At 49.6% G+C, this 19,286-nt stretch overlaps 1 protein-coding gene and 1 non-coding gene across 8 annotated transcripts in view; both read right to left on the bottom strand.

The window, feature by feature from the left end:
• PLEKHA7 (pleckstrin homology domain containing A7) overlaps positions 1–19,286 on the bottom strand; it is a 231,841-nt gene that overhangs the window by 203,771 nt on the left and 8,784 nt on the right. The gene's annotated exons all lie outside the window — the stretch shown is intronic.
• On the bottom strand, positions 18,146–18,252 carry LOC138991046 (U6 spliceosomal RNA). Its single transcript, XR_011467094.1, has one exon. It is a non-coding gene; the product is annotated as a U6 spliceosomal RNA (small nuclear RNA).

The following is a 19,286-nucleotide window of genomic DNA, read 5'->3' on the forward strand; positions in this document are numbered from 1 at the left end:
GTCGCTCAGTCGTGTCTGACTCTTAGCGACCCCATGGACTGCAGCCCACCAGGCTCTTCTGTCCATGACATTCTCCAGGCAAGAACACTGGAGTGGGTTGCCATTTCCTTCTCCAATGCGTGAAAGTGAAGTTGCTCAGTCGTGTCCGACTCTTAGCGACCCCATGGACTGCAGCCCACCAGGCTCCTCTGTTGATGGCATTTGCCAGGCAAGAATACTGGAGTGGAGTGCCATTCCCTTCTCCGATACCAGAAACTAACACATTATAAATCAATGATACTACAATAAGATAAAACTTTTTAAAAAATCCTGACACTCTCCTAACTCTGTAGTGGAATCTTCTTTGACCAAAAGAAGAGTCTGGGATCCTACACCACAAATATCCCGGGTCTTCATGTTCCTTAAGTCTAGTCTGAGCTTCTCAGTGCAGATGCCTCTGCCCCACTCAGGTTCACAGGCTAATGTGTGTGTAAGAGAAACCTTAGTGTAAACTAAGGCGAGAGGCAGCAGGAGAAGATGCTCGGGTGTAAGTTCCATGAGCACAGACAATTTTGCTTCATTCACAGCTGTGCCCCCCAGCCTTCACAACACTGCAGGCTGACAGCAGCCTCTCATGACATACCTGTTGAATAAATGAATGAAAGCGCCAATAAAAGGATGTCACAAAACCTTAGTGAAAGGGGGTCAGGCCAGGTTTCCTAAGAGAATGTCTTAAGGATGCGTTAGGAACTGCAACAGCAAAGGCACAGAAGGAAGAAAGTGCTAGAAGCACTATGGTGTGGTTGGGTTGTGTTCAGGCCAAAGTGATCGCTGTGATCGGATAGGATGCACACCACATAGAGAGAAGCCCCAAGCTGAGAACACCTTGGAAGGCCCTGATCTGAAGGCTTGATATAGTATGAGGTCTTTGGGCCCCTGGAGAGAGGACAGGACAACCAGTTGGACCAAGTACGCTAGCCCGAGTTCAAGCTGGTTCACGGCAGGGCCCTCAGGAGGCACAGGAGCAAGGCACTGTGCAGGAACTGCACCAACCACAGGTGTCAGACCCTGCTGGGGAGGCAGACGGCCAAAATGAGCCACAAAACACAGTCGGCACGCGAGAGAAGGGCAGCCCAGGAATGCTGCAAAACTGCTTGGAGGAGATGGGAGCAGGACCATGTCACACCTTGTACACAATCACCACACCAGGCACCCTGTGCTTGGCCAGGAGCAAGGAGGAAGTCAGAGCAGAGAAACCAGAAAAAAAGCCCACTATTTATTTCACTTTCACTTTGAACACAGAACTAGGAAGAAGACGCCCAGGCCCAGGAGTGGAGAAACCTGGCTGGAGTTCCAGTTACCACCAATGACCTGAGTGACCTTGGGCAGGTGATCTTACCCTGGGGCTCAGCTTACCCACCCATAGCCCCAGTGCAATTAGCCCCTAACAGCCAGGCTCCAATCAAGTAAGTAATGGCTCTGCATAGTACTTTATAAAGCACCTACTGTGTGCTTTTCCTTGTTCCAAAGGAGAGGAAGGAAAAGGACAGGCCCAGACTCTGCCCCCAGGGAAGGTTTCAACCAGGTGCCCAAATAGGCAGGGCAGGAATCCAGGGAAAGCGTTCTCCAGCCAGCCAGCCTGACTGCCCAGCCCAGTCCAGGGAGGGGGAGAGGAAGTGGAAAGCTGTTTTACTATCCATCAGATTAATTGCCCCAAATGGGAAATTTACAGCCCTTCTTCAGCCTCCTGTGTATCCCATAATCTCCCATGGCCCTAATCTCCTGAGAAAGAATGTGCACACTGTAATCTTTCCAGCCCACTGTTCTCAGGGGCAATGCCTTGTAAAACCTCAGTTCCTGCCAGTAGTGGTCATTCCCAATCAAAAGCCCTTTAGCTGGGGGCTGGCCAGGGCCTGACTCCACCCACCAGGAGCCAGCACAGCTGACCTTGGCCTAAAACATGGGTCTCAGCAAGAAGACCTGCCCAACCAGCCCCTTTGGTAAATACATCTCGGCTCTCTCCTCTTTTACTTTAAGAGGAATAGCCTGCTGAGAGGCAGAACCAGAAAAAAATGGAATCTCTGCCCCATGCCGACTCACGCATGGGGCAAGGTGAAAACCTGGGCGAGGTGTCAGGCGTTGGCTCTAACCTCAGCTCACCCTAAACCTGCCAGTAAAGCCTCTTTCCATGTGGGCCTCACCTTCCCCTGAGAAATGAAGGGAATGTAAGACAGCCTCCCCAAAATTTCTCACCCTGCCCCTCCCTGACCCCCGTTCTGTCAAACTGCAGGCAACCTGCTTCCTTCAACCACCAGAGAGCTCCATGCTCTACTGCCAGGAACAGAAGAGTCCTCCAGCTGGGGAGCAACACCCCACCCCAATAAGGACTCCTTACCCACCCCAGCATCTGAGTCTCTCCCTCATGTCATCTGTGCCCCACACATGCCCTTGACTCCTCCAGGCCTTTGCCGCCTTCCCTGCATAATGAAATCTTTGTCTAGGTCCTACTCAAAGGTCCCTTCCTCCATGAAGGGTTCCTGGATCCCTCTCTTCTCAACACCTGTCCCAGTCTCTCCTGACTCTTTACTCATGGGCCCTTGAAGGCAGAGGACTCTCCTGCTTATCACTAGTGATGGGAAATTCACTTTGTCACAAAACATTCCAGAGGACTGTGCACAAACCTGGAGCCAGTTCTCCAAAACACTGGCACCTAAGAGGTCCTCTACCACCACTGGGTGAAGTTTCCTAGACATAGAATGCCCAAGCCCCTTGAAGCTGATTATGCTCCTAGTGGTCAGAGCTGCACCCGTTACCAACCAGAATTTGAACCCTCTCTCCTTCACAAAGCATTTTGTCACTTACTACCTGATGAAAGGCCAACGGGTGAGGGGCTGACATGACCCTCTTTACAGAGAGAAGAGATGCACTATCCAAGGTCACACAGCTGTAGGGGGCCGAGCCAAGGCTCAAGCCTCGGTCTTCTAATTCTGATTCTAACCCTGTGTTTGCTCCACCAGCCCTGGAGGTACCTGTAACCCTGGAGTCTGGTAGGAGAACTGGGTTTGGGAAAGAGAAAACCTAAACGCTTCCCTTCTGTACCCCCTCCCAGGACCCACGCCCGGAACAGCAGAGACACGGCCACAGTCAGGGGCTCTGGAGCAGAATGATAGACAGCATTTACTCCGTACTCTCCACTGCTTCCATCCATGCTTGATTACCTCTGGTGACAGTATCTCACTATGTCCCAAGATATTTTAAAAGGTTCTGTTAAAAACCTGGAGCCAACCCTTTCTTTCTTTAGCTTTCCCAGAGAATAAGACTCTTCTGCATGACAGTCCTTCAAATACTTGCAGCCAGCCCTCATTTCCCTGGGGGCCTCCTCTTGCTCACATGAAACACTGCAGATGTTCCTGGTTCCCGCTGATGTTCTTCAGGATACAAGGTTTCCTGTGCCCATCACAGCCACCCCCTAGGAAGGGCTTCACCTAGTCACATCCCTCTTATAAGGGTAACCCCAAAAGGGACCCCAGTACTCCATGTGTGATCTCCCCTGAGCAGAAGAGCACCACCTTCTCCCATGTCATAAGCACCACACGTCCATCCATGCAGGCTATAACAAAATTAGCTTTCTGGCTGGTCACATCATCCCTTTGACTCCTATGGAGTCCATGGTCACTCAACCCCTCTGCCCAGTGCTGTACCTTCCAGAGGGCCCTGGCCGTGCTGGGGCATGGATGAAACTCATTTTCATCATCTGGATACAACAGAAAGTGCAGGAACTTTGGAGTGAGACCTGGGCTGGAATCCTGATTTGACCACTTATTTACCTAGTGACCCAGACAACTTACTCACCCTCTCCAAATTTCTACAAAACGGGAGAACATTTTTACCTCAGCAGGCTGATCTTAGGAATAAATAAGATAAAGTATGGAACCACCTAGCCCAGAGCTTGCCCAAGGTCAAGGAACTGACTGGGTTGGGGTAAGAGTCAACTCAAGTCTGCCAACACAGAGCTTTGTGGCCTGAGGCATCACGCTCCAGCCTCGACCTGTTTTCTTTGTCCCACAGCCTCTCCACGCTAAATATCATCTTTGATCTGTCTTTCTCCCTGTGCTGGATGGTAAATTCCTTGACAGCATCCTTATCTTTGTAGCCACAGAATCTGGCATGGTGCCACCTGGTAAAGAGTAGGAGCTAATGAATGCTGATAAACGAATTAGAAGAAAATAATTAAACCGATGTCAAGAAGACAGGCCCCAATCCCATCACCAGGGACTAGGCAGTAAGAAGGATTCATTTCATAAGGGCTTTGAGGTTCTGAATCATGCCAGCACTACCCGGCCCCCCTAGAACAGGGAAGCCCATTTCACAGCCCCATTCTCTCCTCGGGTTCCTCCCCTACCCATGATGTAATAAAGTTCTGCCTTCCCCAATCACGAAATCTCCAAGACTGGTGAGGTCCTGGAGCCAGGCTGAGCTGAATGTACTTACATGAGCATTTTGGGGGATGGTCCCTGAGATGCATAGGTCCTATGTGGGGGAAGGTTGGTGCCAGGGTTTCTCCAGCCCCAGATCACCAGGGCTTTATTAAAACTATCTTCTTCCTATTCTCAGGTAATCCGTAATGGGGAGGGGTGGGGAAAATCTGTTCATATTCAACAGGCTATCTCAAAACCATCCAAGCCACACTTGAGAGAGCACTCCTATCTCCCCATCTGTGTCACTGCTTGATGCCACGCAGGCCCCTGCAACCCATATACTAACAGTTCTCTACAGCCTGCTGTGAGTTCCCTTTTAGAGCCTTGTCTAGTTATTTCCAAGGCTCTAGGGTCAGTGAGAGCCTTGATTACATCACCTCTGAGCCTTAATTTCCCCATCGCATCATAGGGGCACAGTAATCAACCTCAAGGTTAGAGTATGGTTAAGAGTGAAATAAGCATTTCGGCCATGTGCAAGACACAACAGGTGTTTGTTCACTGAACCTTGGCTTCTTTCCTTCCAGTCTATTATATCCTGAGCCCTGAATCACACTGTTGTCCCAGACATGGCTCAGCTCCAATTCTGCAGAGAGAACCTCAAGAGATGGACGTCATCTCCTCCAGCCACTTCAAGTATTTGTAGGGCTTTGAGAACTCAATGGGTATTCAAATACCACTGGTGGTTAGCTGGTAAGCCCACCCATTTTAATTCCCTGTGGTCAATGTGGACAGGCATGATAGAAAATGTCCATTTTCAGGTAATTCTCCACAAGGGGTGACTGGAAGCCAACATAGAAATAGAGGGACACCATGCCGTCCCCACACTAGAAAGGAGACGCTGGGGACACCAGAGGCAGAGCACCAGAGGCCTGTGCTTCTTGGGGCGAAGCAGGGAGACATCACTTAGTAGCTGATGGGCTTCTCAGGTAGAGTACCAAAGAGAGACTATCATAGAGTTCACTCAACTATTGAATAAATTCATTCACCAATTATTTTCTTTCACCACACACACAGAAAAAGGAACCATGTGAAGCAATGCGTCTGTTAACTAGCTTGACTGTGGTGATCATTTCACAATGTGTATACATATCAAAACATCAAGTAGTAATTCTTCAGTCAGTCAGTTCAGTCGCTCAGTCATGTCCGACTCTTTGCGATCCCACGAATTGCAGCATGCCAGGCCTCCCTATCCATCACCAACTCCTGGAGTTCACTCAAACTCACGTCCATCAAGTCGGTGATGCCATCCAGCCATCTCATCCTCTGTCGTCCCCTTCTCCTCCTGCCCCCAATCCCTCCCAGCATCAGAGTCTTTTCCAATGAATTAATTCTTCACATGAGGTGGCCAAAGTGCTGGAGTTTCCGCTTTAGCATCAGTCCTTCCAATGAACACCCAGGACTAATCTCTTTTAGAATGGATTGGTTGGATCTCCTTGCAGTCCAAGGGACTCGCAAGAGTCCTCTCCAACACCACAGTTCAAAAGCATCAATTCTTCGGTGCTCAGCTTTCTTCACAGTCCAACTCTCACATCCATATATGACTACTGGAAAAACCATAGCTAGACGGACTAGACGGACCTTAGTTGCAAAGTAATGTCTCTGCTTTTGAATATGCTCTCTATTTTGGTCATAACTTTCCTTCCAAGGAGTAAGCATCTTTTAATTTCATGGCTGCAGTCACCATCTGCAGTGATTTTGGAGCCCAGAAAAATAAAGTCTGACACTGTTGCCACTGTTACCTATCTATTTCCCATGAAGTGATGGGACCAGATGCCATGATCTTCGTTTTCTGAATGTTGAGCTTTAAGCCAACTTTTTCACTCTCCTCTTTCACTTTGATCAAGAGGCTTTTTAGTTCCTCTTCACTTTCTGCCATAAGGCTGGTGTCATCTGCATATCTGCTGCTGCTGTCACTTCAGTCGTGTCCGACTCTGTGCGACCCCATAGACGGCAGCTCACTAGGCTCCCCCGTCCCTGGGATTCTCCAGGCAAGAACACTGGAGTGGGTTGCCATTTCCTTCTCCAATGCAAGAAAATGAAAAGTGAAAGTGAAGTTGCTCAGTCGTGTCCGACTCTTTGCGACCCCATGAACCGTAGCCTACCAGGCTCCTCTGTCCATGGGATTTTCCAGGCAAGAGTACTGGAGTGGGGTGCCATTGCCTTCTCCAGTGCATATCTAAGGATATTGATATTTCTCCTGGCAATCTTGATTCCAGCTTGTGCTTCTTCCAGCCCAACGTTTCTCATGATGTGCTCTGCATAGAAGTTAAATAAACAGGGTGACAATATACAGCCTTGACGTACTCCTTTTCCTGCTTGGAACCAGTCTGTTGTTCCACGCTCAGTTCTAACTGTTGCTTCCTGGCCTGCATACAGGTTTCTCAAGAGGCAGGTCAGGTTGTCTGGTATTCCCATCTCTTTCAGAATTTCCACAGTTTATTGTGATCCACACAGTCAAAGGCTTTGGCATAATCAATAGAGCAGAAATAGATGTTTTTCTGGAACTCTCTTGCTTTTTCCATGATCCAGCGGATGTTGGCAAGTTGATCTCTGGTTCCTCTGCCTTTTCTAAAACCAGCTTGAACATCTGGAAGTTCACGGTTCACGTATTGCTGAAGCCTGGCTTGAAGAATTTTTAGCATTACTTTACTAGCGTGTGAGAGGAGTGCAATTGTGAAGTAGTCTGAGCATTCTTTGGCATTAATATATATAATTGTTATTTGTCAATCATATCTTGTGCATACATGCTAAGTTGCTTCAGTTGTGTCCAACTCTTTGAGACCCCCAAGGACTGTAGCCCACCAGGGTCCTCTGTCCATGGGATTTTCCAGGCCAGAATACTAGAGTGGGTTGCCATTTCCTTTTCCAAGGAATCTTCCTAACACAGGGATCGAACATGTGTCTCTTAAGTCTCCTGCATTAGCAGGCAGGTTCTTTACCACTAGCACCACCTGGGAAGCCCCCAGTCATTCCTCAAACAAGCTAAAACAATTTTTCTGAACACCTACTTGATCCAACCACTATTCTAGGCACTAGAGGTACAACCTTGAACAAAGTAGGCACTATTCTGTGTCATCAGGGACATTAAATTCTAGTGGGAGACAAACCAATTAAAATTGTAATATATCCGTATGATGTTGAGAATTCCTTAAAAAAAAAAATTAAAGTAGGGTTAAGGAAATAGATTGTGCTGGAGGAGAGGACTCTAGAAAGGCCACCATGAAGGGTGACACCTGACAAGACCTGAAGACAATACGGGAGCAGCAGGCCATGGGGATATATGAAGGGGATAACATTCCAGAAGGAGGGAGCAGTGAGTGTGAAGGCCCTGTGGCTGGCTGTGCTCTCATGTTTAAGGAACAGCAAGGCTGGAGCAGAGCATCAGGGAGAATGGAAGGAAATGAGGTCACGTGGGGGTGAGGGAGCAGGCGGCACAGGGCCTCCTACTGTGAGGGCTTTGGAGTTCCTGTGTGAGTTGGGGGCCCTTAGGTGGTTTGAGCTGATCCAACTTCCACTGAAGAACAACCTCTGGCTAGGAAATGGCAACCCACCAGTGTTCTTGTCTGGAGAATTCCATAGACAGAGGAGCCTGGCAGGCTACAGACTATGGGGTCGCAAGAGTCAGATACAACTGAGTGACTAAGCACAGTACACTGTAGCAGGGGAGGGGGAGAGAGACACAGGGACCAGCTGGAGGGCAATGCGACCATCCAGGCAACAAATGACAGTGGTGAGAACCAGGATGGTAAGAGGCCATGGGAGTGGTCTGATTCTTGACATATTTCAAAGTAGAGCCATTCCATTTTTAAAAGTTCCCTGGAAATGTGTCTATTGCCAAGCAGTCCTGGGCTTTACCAGCTGCTTGTACTGGAAAGACCAAAAGACAAACTGAATTTGGTCTACTGAGCCCCAGCCCGGGCAACAAGTATGGAAAATGCATCAGTGCAGGGCTTCAGGCAGGAAGCCACGTGACTCTGTGTGAGTCCCAAGGGAGCTGGGGACGCTGTCACCTGGCCAGGAGGGGCCTCTCCCGGCAGGACTCACCACTACTCCCACCTCCCTTCAGACTCCACCGCATTCCACCCCCAGCCTCTGAAGGGCTGGGTGACTCAAATGCAAACTGCTCCTGGCTTTTCAAGGTGGAAGGAAAAGTCAAGGAAGCCCAGTGAGGCACTTGGGGTCTGGGTCCAAGACCAGCTCCTACCACCACCTCCAACCCCACCCCACCTCCACTATGTGACTCTGGGTAAATCATTTACCTCTAGATCTTAGTTCCACATGCGTAAATGAGAATCATAATACACCACCCAGCCAGGGGAGGGTGGGGAGTCGTTCTTGTGAGGTTTCAGTGAATTATAGGTACCATGCTCTGCAAAAGCTGGCTTAGAATCATAACATACAAGCCATTCCAGCTGTATAACTTTGGACTTAGAGCCTCCCTGATACTGTGTGTTCTCATCTATAAAATGGAGGAAAATGACACCTTTTAGGGCTACCATGAGGATCAAAGCAAATAATCCATAAAAAGTGTTGATCACAGAAAAGCAACTCAATGGCTGTCAACCAGCTGTGAGCCACTCCTACGGGCTCAGCATTCCCAGCAATTTTAAATGTGGCCTCAGGCTCCAGTTCACCAGAAACAGTCAGCCCGCTGGGTCACCTGTGGAGGCTCGTGCTCTCTCAGCTCTGGAGGTTCTCCCTGTGGATGACGCCGGCCTCCCAGGGCCATTCGGGTGAGGGGCCGGTGAGCACACTGTAGGTGCTGACCAAGTGGTGGTCCTGAGGCGCCTTCCTGACTCAGGATCGAAGACCCAAAAAACACCACCCGGGGCCACGGAGAGATGGTTTCAGCTCACATTCCCGCAAACAGCATCTCCACACAATTTCCATCACACCCACAGTCTCTGTTAAAGTTTAAAAGTCCTATGCAAGGACCTTCAGCACATAAATTACTAGGCACAGAAATAAGTCCTGAAGGCATCAGAGAAATCAGGATGGACCAACGAAGAAAGAGGCAAAGAAAAGTAAAAGTCTTCTCCGTTTTTCCTCTTTTCTACTATCTCAGGGGGAGATTTAGGAAGCTGAGGGGAAGAGGAACCAGGGAGTCTAAGGGTGTTACTGTCTGTCAGATAATTGAGTCTATGAGGAATTATGATACACTGTGGGCAACAATTAATGCTTTTGAACTGTGGTGTTGGAGAAGACTCTTGAGAGTCCCTTGGACTGCAAGGAGATCCAACCAGTCCATACTAAAGGAGATCAGTCCTGGGTGTTCATTGGAAGGACTGATGCTAAAGCTGAAACTCCAATACTTTGGCCACCTCATGCGAAGAGTTGACTCATTGGAAAAGACCCTGATGCTGGGAGGAATTGGGGGCAGGAGGAGAAGAGGACGACAGAGGATGAGATGGCTGGATGGCATTACCGACTCGATGGACATAAGTCTGAGTGAACTCCGAGAGTTGATGATGGACAGGGAGGCCTGGCGTGCTGCGATTCATGGGGTCGCAAAGAGTCGGACACGACTGAGCGACTGAACTGAACTGAATTGACTGTGGGCAACAAAAGCCTAAATGTAAAGGGTTTTTCCTCCAAGTCTTCTTCGCTTGGAGTTACTAAATGCATAGGTTCCATTAACCTGAATCCATTCACCCATTTTTCACCCCCATATTTCTCTTATTCTCAGTTCTCATACCCTCAACCAGCAGCACACGGAGGCCCCCAGCGATAGGACTTCTGCACAAGGCCCAGGGCTGAGGAGGGACAAGATAAGGAAGGTAAGGCCATCCTTGGCAGCTGCCCCTTGAAGGGCCCTGGCATGTGAATGAAGGTGAGAGTGGTTCTCGCACTTCCAGGAGCTCAGGTTTTAACTAGGTCACCCCCTGGACACTCACACCACCTCTCACTCTTTATCTCCATCTCCTTCTATTTTAAGGCAGGAGTGCTGCCAGGCAGTGGTGTGGGTTTCCCAACCTCTCCTCCTCTGGAGGCCAAGCCCTCACCTGCCAGGTGATGGCTGGGATGTCTCGCTTCCTCCAGCCTCACCTCTTTGGACTCCTGAGCTGGAGTCTAGGATAATGACCAGCACACCCAGGATATCCCACCTTCCTCCCCCACAACCATGGGGGTTGGGGGGAGGCCTTCCACCCCTTCTTAAGCCCAGATCCACGCCACCCTCAGGATGAAGCCCCAACTCCTCAAAGCAGTCCTCTCTGCAGCCTCCTTCCTTTCTTTATATCCTTGAACATGTCACACTCTTAGCTAGCTCTGCCCACTCTGCTTTCTCTTCCCTGAACATCCAAACTCTGTCATCACCTAGAAATTCCCTGCTTGTTCTTCAAGGTCCAGCTCAGGCTCCCCCATTCCCCCAGCAAGCCTTCCCTGGCCACCCCTCTCTGTGCCTCTCCAGTCCACATGCTTCCCTCATCCAGTCACTTGCAGAGTCTCCCCCAGTTGTTGACATGTCTGTGTCCCCACCAGAGAACAGGCTCTCAGGCTCCCTGAGGACACCAGTGGCACTCTGATTCCTCAACTAATGCCTACGATCTTCTGGTATACCAGATACCTGCTGAGAGCCAGTGATACAGCTAATGAGCACAACAGACAAAATGCCTGCCCACATGGAGCCCATATTCTAGTGATGATAATAGCCAACACTCCAGAGTACTTCATATATTTAAGACTATTCTGAGTAATCTTAATTTGTTTAATCCCCACCGCAATTACTAGTATCCCCATTTTACAGAGGAGGCCCCATTAAACTGAGGCCCCATATTAGATAGTTTGCTCAGGATCCACAGGCTAGTAAGTGGGAGGGCTGGGGTTCAAATCCAGGCAATCTTGTGCTGGACCATGCTCCCACTCACTGAGCCTTTCTGCCTCTCAAGGCTGTTTTCTCTATTCTGCTTTACCCATTTTGATATCCCCAGCCTCCAGGCCAGGGCTTGGCCCACTGGGAGCTCAGTAAAGGTCTGTTAAATGAAGGGATCTCCTTGAACAGTGGAAGCTGGCTCCTCTGCTGGAGGCACCCGTTTCTCCTCCAGTCCTCACTCAATCCAGCAAATAAGACCCCTCAGCCTTCCCTGACACGTCCACCACTGAACTGTTTCCCCCTGGATGCTCCTCTCCATGCCGTTCCCACACCACTCACCTGACACTTCATCACACACCACCTGACCATCCTATAGCCTGAACCTGTGTGGACGTCTTACCTCGCCAGCTCCCTGATATCCCCCAGAATACGAACAGTATGGTGCCAGGCACACAGCACAAATAGACACAGAAATGCTAAAGTGAATCTTGCCTCCCCTCTCCATCTCTTCATTATCACTGGAGCTATTTTTCCCTTTCCCCAGGGGAAGTAAGCCAGAACCTGGTCAGAAACAATCTCTGCTGCAACTATATCCAACTGTCTAAATCCATAAGCCAAAGTTATAATTAGGGTGTAGCTTTCCCAGGTAGCTCAGTGGTAAAGAATCATCTGCCTGCCAAGCAAGAGACGTGGGTTCAATCCCTGGGTCGGGAAGATCCCCTGGAGAAGGAAATAGCAACCCGCTCCAGTATTCTTGCCTGAGAAATCCCATGGACAGAGGAGCCTGACAGGCTACAGCTCATGCAGTTGCAGAAGAGTCAGACACAGTTTAGCAACTAAACAACAACAAATGGTTAAAATCAGCAAGTAGAGTGGCCATTTGTAACTGCTTGGGCAAAATGCACATTCAATGCCCTCTGTTAGAAAATGCCCATAACTGAGAATCTGAGCCGGGCAGTATCCACAGGTACCCTCTGTGTGGATCAGAAGACAAGAGTCCTGGCAGGATGCAACTCAAGGAATCACTCAAATGCACTTGGACCAGCACAGCCACTACAGAAAAAAGACAAATTCCTTGGAAATACTCGCTAAAGTTTATCGAAATATACAGTGTTCTGGGGACCGAGTAATAACATGTTTTGTTCTCAAGTGACCAGTGCAAAAGTCCCAGGAGGCAAGTGCCAGCATCGCCCCATTTTATTTAGAGGTTAAATAAAATAACGGGGCCACAAAGCTGCGCTGCCTGTGCGGTCACCCACAACCCCAGGGCTGCCCTATCTGAAGTCCGGAGGGGAACAGCTGAACCGTGTGTGACAGCTGAGCCCAGATGGAAGCACTCGACACTCAGGGAGGGGGTCCCTCCACCGACCCCACTTGCTTCCCAGGCAGATACAGCCAGGGCCAGGAGGGGAATAGGCCTGGGCCACAACCAGCTCCAGAAAGGTTCGGAGGGCTGGGGGTGGGGTGCGGTATCAGTCTGAAGGAAATAGCCAACTTACCAGGCCATCACACAAGCACTGGCGGGTTGTGGATCGGTCGGGACCCACTCAGATTCCCCTGCCCCTCTGCTTCTGAAGTGAAGTGAAGGTCACTCAGCTGTGTCCTTTGCGACCCCATGGACTATACAGTCTGTGGAATTCTCCAGGCCAGAATACTGGAGTGGGCAGCCTTTCCCTTCTCCAGTGGATCTTCCTGACCCAAGAATCGAACCGGGGTCTCCTGCATTGCAGGCGGATTCTTTACCAACTGAGAAGAGTCAAGGACATTTCTGCTTGCTCCCCTAGGTGGCCAGCGCTCCCATCACCACCCCTCTCATGAAACCCGGAGGCAACTATGGAAAAAGGAAAGCCAGTCACCTTCTCCCTGCTTCAGTCCACAGGCTGTCTCCATTTCCTCCCACCAGGAATGTCCCAGGACAGGGACCCGAGCAATAACCCGCAGGCTGTGGGAAAGAACTAGATGTGAGGTTTTCACTCTCCTCCAAAGGCCAAACCTTTTCACAATGAAGAGGAGTTGACTTTCAAATCTTCTTTCCACCTTGGATGGGACTAGGGGAAGGAGGTGTCCATCCCCAAAAGAAGGCAAGTCCGAAGCAAAGGCTTTTGGTTTAAAGGATCTGTTTCATCTCCCAGACCCAACCCACCATGGAACACAGTGGAGACAGGCCAAACAGGTACAAAGGGGTGGTGCGGACCGCAGTGAAGGACAGCTGGGGCTGATCCCACCTCTGCCACCTAACACCCGCGCTGTGCGTTCTGAAACCCGCTTTGTCTATAAAATGAGGATAGAAATAGGACCTGCCTCATAGGGTTGGTACGAGGACTATGAGCTCACGTCTGTTAAGTCCCTAGAGCAGTGCACATTGTCATTCAGTTGCTCAGTCGTGTCCAACTCTTTGCGACCCCAGGGACTGCAGCACGCCAGGCTTCCCTGTCTTTCACCATCTCCCAGAGTTTGCTCAAACTCATGTCCATGGAGTTGGTGATGCCATCCAGCATACACAGTGTGCACTAGATAAACATTTATAAAACAAAAAGTAAATAAGAACTCAACAAAAGCAACTGGCTTCTCAGTGTGACAGTCCTCCTGCCCCAGCGTTCAGCTTACTGTACCCCCAAACCAAGCAAAATCCAACAAAGGCCTGAAAGAAAAAAATTCTCAAACCTTTCCATGAACTCAAGGAGCCAATTCTGCATCAACCAGGTCCTCCCTGCCCCAAGGAGCAGCTTCAAAAAGCCCAGCAAGAACACTGCACAACACAACTATTGCATCTGAAATCGCTGTGCTCCTCACTTCAAAATACATGGGGTTTTTTAAATAAAAAGAGTGTGCTTTGGGTTTTAATTTAAATATCTACCTGTTCAGAGACTAGGAAGCCTTCCCCCAAAGAATTACTATCCCCCCAGCCCAAGTTTTAGAAACCATACATTGCCAAACCCACCAACACACGCATGGGTTTTCAGGTGAAGAGGGCTGGGAGAGAGCCGAAACAGAAGCCAACTGAGCTCTCCCCAGCTCCCACCTACACACCAGCGCTAAAAAAAAAATGTAATTATTCAAAGCCTCAGCAAGCGGATGTAATTTCAGGTACCGCCAATTCTGTTTAGAAAAGGATTAATGGGTACAGTGATTATAGATATTTAGCTTCACAGCATTCATGTGTCTATTTTTTAAAACTCCCCAGGTTAGAATGTGTTGAGAAAAGAAACCTTTCCAAACGCTTTCATGGGCAGGGGAGGGAATCATTTGCCCTCCCTGGGCCCCTGACTTTGCATCCCTCCTCACCCCTTCAGTTTACAACCCCAATTTACCCCTAATTCCAGTCAACCCTCTCTCCTTGTGTGCTTGCCAGTGTCGAGAGGGTCAAGCCAAACGTCAAGTCTACAAAGCCACTCTGATTCGGTTGCACACTGACTCAATGCCTGACACGGTCCCTGGGGAGCTGGTGAGCCATTCACGGTGCTGAGTCACAGTCCTGCCCCCGCCTCATCTCCCCCAGGACCAGCTCAGGAAAGACTGTAACGCCAGACTACTCTAGGACTCATCAAAACAACTGTCTGCCAGGACACATTTCTTCTCCCAAACAGAGGAAGCATCCCCATTTCTCAACTTAATTGCAGCCTGCTTGCCTGCTCTGGCTGGCAATGTCAATCACTCACAACCATCCATCCACCACCCTGCCCCTCTCCTCCTCCCTCAGGAGGATCTCTGAGTGATCGCAGGGTTCTGAGATGTAGAATGGCTAGCCTGCCCACCAGGTAGACACAGTCCCCACTCAATGGTCACCCCAAAAGACCAGCCACCCCGCCAATGCTGCCAACAGCCACCAGCAGCATCATCTGAGCAGTGGGAAGGAGAAGAAACTTCCAAACTCCACAGAGGAAACCAGAGGCCCCAGGAAGCCTGGCCCTCCCGGATCTAAGCAGGGTCACAGGCTGGACATTACAGACAGCTGTATCCACTGACTCGCTCAAGGCCTTTCTCACAGCTCCATCGAATGAATCCTGATGGATGTCCTCTCTAAATGAAAAGGCTCACAAGGCCTACAGACCCATTATGTGCCAAACAGCACACTAGGAGGCTCAGCTAGGCCATCACATTTCATTCGCAAGTAACACTCGGAAGGAATGGAGCGCTCCCATCACTGCACAGATGGGGAAGCTGAAGCTCTGAGATGTTTTCATTTCCAGGGTCTATAAGCACCCACAGAGTTTATAATGACGCGGATTCCCAGTCCACTCCCTAGAAGTTATGCCTCAGCTTCTACTTCGTGTTGACCCTCCCTGCTCCCTCATTGAGGGCTCTAACAGATACCAGGGTTAGTGCTTCTAAAACAAAGAGTTTAGATGCCCAACCAGGCAGTGCAAACACTAATGCCAACACCTGGGAGACCTCTCCATGGTGGTGGTGGTGGATGGGGAGGAAGTCAACACTGTCCATTTAGAAAATGTGTCAAACAAGAAACCTGTTCATCTTCTCTCAGGTTGGACACAGCCACACAGAGCTTCGAGGAATCATTTCTTTGATATTTAGCAACAGCCATTTAGTGCCCTTTCTTTGACAGATAAGAAAGCACAATTCTCCCTCCTGTTAGCCTGATCTCAGGAGATCTTCCCCAAGGGGACAAGGTCTATCTGCTGATCGTGCTGCATTTATACCATAGGAGGAGGCTCCCTTTACGGGAGTAGCAGGAATGCTAGTTACACAGCATGCACGATCTGCCAGACACTGTGTAAGTCAGCAGGACAGGCATCTTCCCCATTTTACAGATGAAAAGGCATCTGAAGACACAGAGAGCCTAAGTGACCTGCTCAAGTGGGCAGTAGCGCCCCAGGCACTCGGACCCCAGAATTTGCATTCTGTAACTCCCCCACAGCACCACCCCTCAGATACAGAAGTTGGGGGAATCCCAAGGCAAAACCCCCAATTATGTCACAATTATGTCACTCTCCTAAAGCCCAGGTACTGGTGAAAGGTGGTATCCAGGCCCAGTTCCTACTAAACTCAGTGCCAGCCTCCTAGGGGCGCAGGCAGGCACACACATACCCTCAGCCCCAGTCCCTTCGCCCTCCCTCCATGGGACTCTCCAACCTCAGGCTGCCCTCTGCTCTGCTTCACAGCGGTCTGGCCTTCCCACTCACCCTCTGATGCTCCTGAGGGCTCCCTTCTCAGGCCGCCAGCCTCGTCACCCACACTGAAACTACCCAGTGTCCCTCTCCTCTCTTGGAATAGGCTGGAGGGTGGAGACAGGGACCTCCACCTCTGTCCACATCACCCAGTGTGGAGACTGGCGTACAGCAGATGCTCATCAGAGTCTAGATGAATCCTGGGTCAAAAGCCAGCCAGCATCTGGTTAAATACTCCCCCAAGAAGGTGCTCTCTGTGGACACACTCTGAACTCGGTTTGGAGAGGACAGGCTTATTGCAGAGGTTACTACATTAACGTACAACATTGCTCTGCTTCCACGCCTCCGGGGAAGGAGACAGTCTCATCTTTTATTTCATCCAAGGGGTGAGAACACAGGAGCTGTGCATCCAGCCGTGCAGGCATAGGGCTGAAATGGGATTTCTGCCAGCTGCATATCCCTAGCACGCTGCCCACCTCCCCACCTTCTCCCCATCCCCCATCCTGCACTGCAGTGTTCCAGGGAAGCACAGGAGGTAGCCAGCAGCCCCTGGAAGAGCCTGTATCTAACTTCCAGCTGTCAGACCTCACAAGGCTGAGGGCTCTGCCTTGGCAGGAAAACCCCCTGAAAAACCCTGAGAACCCTGGATGTGACGTTGGAAATGCTCTTCTGGCAGAAGCTGAAAGAGACAGCCGGGCTCTAAGCAGGCTTAAGAGGCTCATCAGCCCCTAAGCTGCGATCAGCTGACATCTGCAGGGAGGTCAGGGGACCTACTCCCCCAGAGGACCAGGGACCCAACCCACTGCCCTGCCTGGGAACCATCTGCCCGGCCCATCACTCTTGTATCCTGCGGGGGACTTTCCGAGGGAGGCCCAAGAAGACTTCTGCCTCAGGATCCTCAGGGAAGCGAAGGTACAGGGGACAACTTTGGGGGAATAGACTGCAAAGAGAGAATTCGGGACAGAGGGAGAGGTGATGGGAGCCAGAAGACACCTCGAACCTTGGTAGAAACAGTACACACATTTGTAGCCGAAAGGACCCTGGTTCAAGTCCCAGCTCCCCCACCAACGCTCTGGCTTTGAAAAGATCTTTTAACCCTTTTCCCACTGTGTGCCTCAGATGCTTGTCTGATCTGTAAAATGAGGACAATAAAATAATAAAAATACCTGCTTCTAAAAAGGATGTGTTTTTCAACAATCAAGCACCATGGAGATGATTACTGTTGACATCTGTGGCCCAGGCAGCACCAGTCAATGTCTGTCCTTCAGCAGGCAGAGCTGATAACCAGGCAGCCGCCCAGATTAAGGATCGGACATCTGTGCAGCCCTCTAAATGCCCAGGAGGGAGACAAACCAGGAGCCGTCTTCACACCTCATTACCCAGGGCTCTTGGTCCCCTGGTCCCTACAGCCTGGATGAGGTATCCGTGGCCTTGGGACAGCATAGCTGTTGTTGGACAAGGTTATGTAGTGTTTTTTTTAATTGCCTTTTTATTCGGAAAAATTTCAAACCTACGGAAAAGTTGCAAGTCTAGTACAAAGAATGTCCATGTACCCCTCACCCTGACTTACCTGCTGTTAACATTTTGCCCCATCTGCTCTCAATAGTGTATTCTACTCTCCTGAATACACAGGTGTATATTTTTGAGTTTTTTTGTCAAACACGTTAAAGCAAATATTTTAAGGACACCTTTTTTCCTTTACTTTCAAGTTGTATTTTATTGTAAGCAAGTAATTTTTAAGAGAAATTGCTTCATGAATGGAACACTTCACGAATTTGCATGTCATCCTTGTGCAGGGGCCATGCTAACCTTCTCTGTATCATTTTAATTTTGGTATATGTGCTGCTGAAGCAAGCACATCCTTTTAGTAACCATGATGGTTATACAGTTTTTATTAGTCTAAACCAATTCCTGAGCTGAGTCCTATCTTTGGTTTCCAAGCCAGGCAATCGCAGTTCAAGGGCAACAGACTCTGGCAGCAGCAGCTGAATATGATCAGGACTCAGAAATCACATATGTCTCTACCTCACCTGATAGCTGAGTGGATACCTGGAAGAGAAGCTCACATCTATTGGCACTTACTACGAGTCAGGCAGTTTTGCTAAACCCCTTTAATCAATTAATTCACATACTTCTCACATTTATCCCCATTTTACTGGCAAGGAAGTGAGGCTTACGGGGAGTAGTAACCTGCCAGGGTTAGGGAGCTGTTACATGGAGGACCTAGAATCTGATAACTCAGATTCCAGAGCCCATGCACTAAGTCACTGACTCCTTACACAAGCTACCACCACCTAACAACCCCTACGCATTTTTCTGCATGATAAAGTTGCCCACCTGTGCTCTGCTTCAAGAAAAGTTTGATGCTTGGTATAAACCAATGCAATACTGTAAAACAAATATCCTTCAGTTAAAAATAAATAAATAAAAAGAAAAACTGACCCTGATGCCAGGCCAGCATCCCAGTGACTGTGAGGAGACCGGATTCAAGAGAGGAAGGTGTCCTGGCACAACTCAGTCCAGCCAAAAGAGGACCCGAAGTCCCAAAAGCTGCTGATGTCTTTATGGAGGCCAGCAGGAACAAGCTCATGTTGAGGAAAACACAAAGCCATGCACCAAACACGATGCTTCCTGACAAAGAGCTGATCTTAATGGAAGACGAGGGAGCGGATTGTTTTAATAACTTAAATGGAGGATAAAGTCTATTTGAGTTTCTGGACAGAGTCATTTTGAGGATGTTATCCACCATCCGGTCTCCCAAGTGAGTTGGCCTTCACCCTTCCGTCATTGGGCTTCCCAGGTGGCACCAGTGGTAAAGAACCTGCCTGCCAATGCAGGAGACATAAAAGATATTTGATCCCTGGGTCAGAAAGATCCCTTGGAAGAAGAAAT

Source organism: Bos mutus, chromosome 15 (genome assembly GCF_027580195.1).
Source record: "Bos mutus isolate GX-2022 chromosome 15, NWIPB_WYAK_1.1, whole genome shotgun sequence".
In the NCBI taxonomy this organism is placed as follows: Eukaryota; Metazoa; Chordata; class Mammalia; order Artiodactyla; family Bovidae; genus Bos; species Bos mutus.